General features: G+C 54.7%; 1 pseudogene; it reads left to right on the forward strand.

Moving 5' to 3' along the window:
- Nucleotides 1-428: 428 nt before the first annotated feature.
- LOC116948753 (uncharacterized) lies at nt 429-6,261 on the forward strand (annotated as a pseudogene).
- Nucleotides 6,262-6,591: the final 330 nt, after the last annotated feature.

The raw sequence follows: 6,591 nt of genomic DNA on the forward strand, positions 1-6,591 counted from the left end.
GCTGATAGTATGGGATAGTGGGCAGCGGTAGTGGAGCGGTTAGCGCACTGCGCCACGAACCCCGAGTTCCATTCCCGCTCACAGTCAACCAGTTGCGGTCCCGAGCCTCCCCCAGATCAACTCCGCTTCAAATTAATGCCTGGTAACAACCGCTTGTGTTGCGATCGAAACGTCGTGATTTTTTTACTTTATTTCTAAACTACGTGACTTTACCGAAAGAACCAAAGAGTATGGATTCCTGCAGTCACGAAAGCTTCAAATTAACATATGAATATTCACGATGGAGACCATATTTTTACGTATCATTGTGTTCACAGTAACTGCCTTGCTTTCATATTGCATTGCACCTTGGGGATGTTCAGCTCCATGTTGGGCCCACATCACAGCTGACTTCTAATGTGCGTGCCATGTGCCTGCCATCTGCAGCCATGGGGGAGAGCCTAATTCAGAGAAATGGTCGCTTTATGAGCCGCGACGGGTCTCAGTGTCTCAAGCAGAATTCTACCAATCACCAGAGCTGGGCGGAGGTGGAGATTGAGGAAGACGGTGGGAATCTGAAACGGGTCCTCTCACCTTGCATCACAGTTCACGCGTCGCCTGCACATTCTGCACGATGTCATAAGAATATGTTCATGTTAATAAATACCGCTGCTCATATGACAATTATGTTCATACTATTTTTAAGTATTTTGCATTTGCACGTTTGCGAAGTAACGGGCAACATGAGGTAGCTATTGCTAAAATGTTGTTTGGATTGTTACAGGTTCATGTGGTACATGGATTGCTCTGTGTTGCTGTCTCATCAAACCTGAACTTGGGCATAAATTTAGTGGAGCATTCGTGATGATTGATTTTTGTAAATAAGTCAAAGTGATTTCCCGTTCAAGTGGTCATCGAGGCAGTGCTCATCTCCTTTTTACAACCCTGAGCCAGTGGTGGAAATTGCACATTCTTATAATGTGGCCGAGTCATATATATATCAGGACCATTGTTGTCATTCCACAAAGTGATACTAATTGTATTGATGCAGGAGGGACAATGGCAAAACAACCCCCTACCTCCTCGCGGTGCCGGACGGGCAACTCTGTCGTGGACAGTGCTGTGGGGGGAGTTCCAATTTTGATTGGCTCCTCCCCTCATGGCATATGTGTCCACCACAGGGGCTAAACGGGGGCTCTGGACGGGTGCGAGGGGCTGGTAACCCCTCCACCTTCAATTAATTACCACAAAACCACGAATTAAAGTGAAATATGTAACAACTAAGCTTGTGCCGGAGGCCCCGGGGGGCCAGGCGTCTATGACGTCTCCTGGCCAAACCCCAATTGGCGGAGCCAGGAGATTGAATACCTACCCTCGGGGCTACTCCAGAAACAACGAAAAGCCACTACGGGTGGCCACGTGGAATGTTCGAACGCTCACTGCAGAGGAGAGGCTGCCACTCCTCTGTCGGGAGCTGGACCGGTACCGCCTGGATCTATGCGGCATTCAGGAGGTCCGGTGGACCGGCTCTGGCTCCTGCCACCATGAGGGGTGGACAGTCCTCTACTCGGGGCAGCAGACTGCCAAACAACAGGGTGTGGGTCTTCTTTTGAACAAAAGAATGAAGGGGGCGTGGGAGCGTGGCGGTGAGGTGTGGGAAGCTGTAAGCCCCAGGCTACTTTGGGCTCGCCTTCCCATCAACCGGAGGCGAGGAATGGTGGTCGTGGTTACTTATGCCCCCACCGAAGATGAACATCCGTGGAGGGATGCAGGCAAAGCCGATGAGTCAGATGCCTTCTATGACCTCCTGTCACAGGTGCTGGCTAAAGTGGCCCCTCGGGATAGAGTCATCATGTTGGGTGACTTCAATGCCCGAGTTGGTCATGATACTGGCACCTGGTCTGGAGTGATTGGAGGGCATGGGCCAGATCAGCTCAATAACAACGGTAGGAGGCTGCTAGATTTTTGTGCAGCCCATGGGCTTGTAATTACCAACACGCTGTTCCGGCATCGGCGCATCCACACAACATCATGGATGCATGCCGGGTCCAAGCAAGAACATCTGCTGGACTACATAGTGACGGACCAGCGAATGCGAGCCCATGTCCTTGACACCAGGACCTACCGTGGAGCTGATCTGCCCTCTGACCATCGACTAGTCATCTGTAAGATGCGCCTGCCATTCTTCCACTCCGGTGGTGGGTGTACACCCAGGACCCCATTCCAACCTAAAGTGGCCTGGTCTCAGTTATCTGATGAAAGTTGCAAGCGAGAATTTCATCATCGCTTGCGGCTGGGATTGGCATCGTCCCCGACTCCTCCTGATGTCGAGGGTAAATGGGCGAGGTTTAGGACTGTGACTCATGCAGCTGCAATGGCTGCTTTGGGTACGCGGTCCAGACCTCCCCAGACACCCTGGATGACAGAGGAGTTGTTCAGGATGGTTGAGAAAAAGCGACAGGCCCACTGTCATCGGCTACAGAATCCCACGTCAGAGAATGAGGAGGCTTACCGCAGCCTTCGCTCGGAGGTTCGGAGAGCCGTGAGGCGCTGCAAGGATGGGTGGTGGTCGCGGGTTGCTGAGGAGATGGAGTCTGCCTCAGTGGCCCGTGATCACAAATCGCTATTTAACTCCATCAAAAAAGTAACCTGCAGCGCCACACCTATTACCATCATTAGGGGAAAAAACGGTGATCCAATTTCTGACCCCCAGGAACAGGTTCGCAGATTTGCTGAGCATTTCTGTGAGGTCCTGGGGGAGGGAAAATCCCACAGCCAGGAAAACATCGTGGCACAAAGTGAGGATGACCCTGCTGAGGCTGCGGTGCCTCAAATATTGGATGAAGTCACCCCCTGTGAGTGGCTGGCTGAGGTGCCATCTGCTGAGGAAGTATTGAAGGCGATCCGGAGTCTGAGACCAGGAAAGGCAGCGGGCAGAGATGATCTCCCAAGCGAAATGCTGAGGGAGGGTGGCGTTTGTGCACAGACTGCCCTATATGACATCATAACAACAGTCTGGACCACTGGACGGGTTCCGCAGGATTGGAAGGATGCCCTGGTGGTCCCCCTTTTTAAGAAGGGGGACCGCACAGACTGTAACAACTACAGGGGCATCTCACTCCTCAGTGTGCCGGGAAAGGTCCTGGCAAGGATTATTCAGCATCGCCTTGCCAGGCACGCTGAGGAGAGGCTTGCGGAGCCCCAATGCGGTTTCAGGAAAGGGCGGTCCTGCACAGATGCCATATTTTCTGTCCGTCTGCTACAGCAGAGGTGTAGGGAATTCCAACAAGACCTACATCTCTGCTTTATTGACCTGGTCAAGGCCTATGATACCATCAGTAGGCCTGGGCTCTGGGTCGTTCTTCGTGCTTTTGGAGTACCTGACCCTCTGCTCACGATCATTAAGGACCTTCATGATGGTGAGCGGGCCTGGGTAAAACTACGTGGCCGGGAGTCAGAGCCATTCCCTGTACACCTTGGGGTGCGACAGGGATGTCCTCTGGCTCCCACATTATTTAACATCTATTTTGACCACGTAGTTCGTGAAGCCTTCAATAGCTGTACCGGGGGAATCTCCATATGGTACAGATATAATGGGAGGCTAATCGATGCCCGGGTGCGGTCAAGGGATGGCTCCCTATTGCTCAACCACGTTATGTATGCTGATGACTTGGTAATAGCTGCTCAGTCAGAGGAGGAGTTGGAGACGCTGCTGCTGAGACTGGAGCGTGCCACTAAGAGGTGGGGCCTTACCATCAGCCCCACCAAAACTAAGCACCTGCCTGGGTATTTTGTACCATCGGACACTCCACCCCCACAACTCCCAATCGGTGATGGGGCAGTTGTGGAGAGAGTGGAGAGTTTCCCATACCTGGGCAGTGTGCTTATGACTGGCTCCAGTTTAACAGCAGAGGTCTCACTCCGAATCAGTCGAGCGGCAATATCTTTTCATCGGTTGCGTAACGCTGTGTGGAAGCTACCTGGTCTGTCGCTCCGCACTAAGCTTCAGGTCTTCTCGGCCACGGTCATTCCCTCCCTTCTCTACGCTTGCGAAACGTGGACCCCCCTAATGGAACATCTTCGCCGGTTAGAAACATTTAGGCTGACCTGCCTACGATCCATCCTGGGTTTAACCAGACTGGATTGTGTGAGGAGCTCACAAATCCTTGAAAGATCTGGGCAGGGTCCCATCGGTGAGCTCCTCCGGCAGGCAAGGCTGCGATGGCTGGGTCATGTAGCCCGCATGCCCAGCCACCGCATGCCGAAACAGCTTTTGTTTGGCCGGATTGAGGGGGCTAAGCGGGCGCGGCACGGGCTAGAGAAGAGATGGAGTGATGTGGTACAGGAGGACGTGGAGCTGAGTGGACTTGCCGATGACTGGTACCAGCGGTGTCAAGATCGGCCTCTGTGGAGGAGGCTCGTGAAGGATGCTACTGGGCAGTTGGAGGCAGTCGCCCTCCAACAACAACGGAGGGCGGAGGAGCGACGCTCACAACAGCGAGCGGAGCGCCGGGTGGCTAAAGCACAGCAGGTTGGCACAGTAGGGGGCACAGGTGGTGCATCAGCCAGTCATCTCAGTCAGTCGACCCGTGGCACCTGGGTCTGCCCCGTGACCTCCTGCCAGCGGGCGTTCGACACTTCACGTGGCCTCAGGGTGCACATAGCCTGGCACAAGCGTCGTGGTGACGTCACCGCCACTTAGTGGCGAATGGCGGTTGTTGTTGTTGATATACATAGAAAAATAAATAGTTTATTTGTACCAAGTGAGAACCCACTGAAACCAAAAAGTGTATTTTTCAGGCCAGGCTTGAGCCATGAAGCAGCCTTTATTAAAATTTGATTTCGTTATGACTGCATGCGTGGAAACGAGGGCGACTTAAGCAGCAACTGATTACGAAGTCGCATACCATGTCATCACCGAATAAACCTCGCCATCGATTCTGTGAGGGTTGTGTCTGCGCGTCGTCGAGACCATGTTAATTAAGAGTGTCTGTGTGTTTTAAAGAGCGTGTACAATTTGCCACTCGGCCACGACGGCCCATGTGTGCTCCGAATGCGAGAAGGGCTTCTTCTACTTCTCTGAGCTGAGCTGGCATCTGAACACGCACACGGGAGAGAGGCCCTATGCTTGTGATGACTGTGGAAAGGGATTTTCGCACAATTCAATCCTGCGGAAGCACCGCATGATTCGCAGCGGAGAGAGGCCGCATGAGTGTGACAAGTGTGGAAAAGCATTTTCTGACGCCTCGACGCAACGGAACCACCGCGCGATTCACACCGGGAAGAAACCGCACTCGTGCCTCGACTGTGGCAAGAGCTTCTCGCGGATGTCGCACTTGACCGCTCAGCGGAGGACGCACACGGCCGAGCGGCCCTACGTGTGTGAGGACTGTGGGAAGGGCTATTCCCAAATGTCCTCCATGAGAATGCATCGGATGATACACACAGGCGAGAGGCCCTATGTGTGCATGGTTTGCACGAAGGGCTTCCTGGACAATTCCACCCTGAGAAAGCACAACCTGACGCACACAGGAGAGAGGCCCTACTTGTGCAAGGATTGTGGGAAGAGGTTTCCCGACAACTCGACTCTGCGGAAGCACCTGATCATTCACACGGGAGAGCGACCGTACGGGTGCAGCGTCTGTGGCTGAGGGTTCTTGGACAATTCCAACCTCAGGAAACATCAGATGATTCACGCAGGAGGAAAACAACTCTCCAGGCCTAACTTAACTTGAAAGGCCCTACCAGAAACACTGGTGTCAAACCAGACGAGGAACTCAGCGTTGAGATGGCCGGTTACAGAGACGGACATTGGAGTGGTCTCCATGTGTCCATGACCAAGGGGAAGACTTAAGAGCAGAACTTAGAGGTCGCATGTTGACTGTGAGCAGCCACGAGCTCTGGCGAAGTTGGAATGGTTTGGCGAGGGCTTGAATGACTTTGGCCATGGTACCATCTTGAGCTTGATAGCTGTAGGGAAACATCGACGCAAATTTTCTTCTCAAGTAGAGGTTTAAGCCGGGTACATGGGACATCCTCCTCGCATCTCCGTGAAACACATTCCTGCGGAGGGAGCTGGTAGGAACGTTGGGTTGCTCGGTCAATGGCCAGGGTCAACAACGGCGGCACCACGTGGTGTATTCAGCAAATATGCCCGACTGTGAGGGCGGGCACAAGCCGGCGTGAGTAGGTTACACGTTGAGTTTTATAAGGGCACCACGGGGTGACCAGCCCCTCCCCACCCAGCCCCACCCAGCCCCTCCCCACCCTCCCCTCCCCACCCAGCCCCTCCCTCCCCACCCAGCCCCTCCCCACCACCCAGCCCCTCCCCACCCTCCCCTCCCCACCCTCCCCTCCCCACCCAGCCCCTCCCCACCCTCCCCTCCCCACCCTCCCCTCCACACCCAGCCCCTCCCAACCCTCCCCTCCCCACCCAGCCCCTCCCCACCCTCCCCTCCCCACCACCCAGCCCCTCCCCACCCTCCCCTCTCCACCCTCCCCTCCCCACCGAGCCCCACCCTCCCCACCCAGCCCCACCCTCCCCTCCCCACCCAGCCCCTCCCCACCCTCCCCACCCAGCACCTCCCCACCACCCTCCCCACCCTCCCCTCC

This window comes from Petromyzon marinus, chromosome 35 (genome assembly GCF_048934315.1).
Source record: "Petromyzon marinus isolate PM22_M1 ecotype Great Lakes invasive population chromosome 35, UKy_Petmar_22M1.pri1.0, whole genome shotgun sequence".
NCBI classification, from domain to species: domain Eukaryota; kingdom Metazoa; phylum Chordata; class Hyperoartia; order Petromyzontiformes; family Petromyzontidae; genus Petromyzon; species Petromyzon marinus.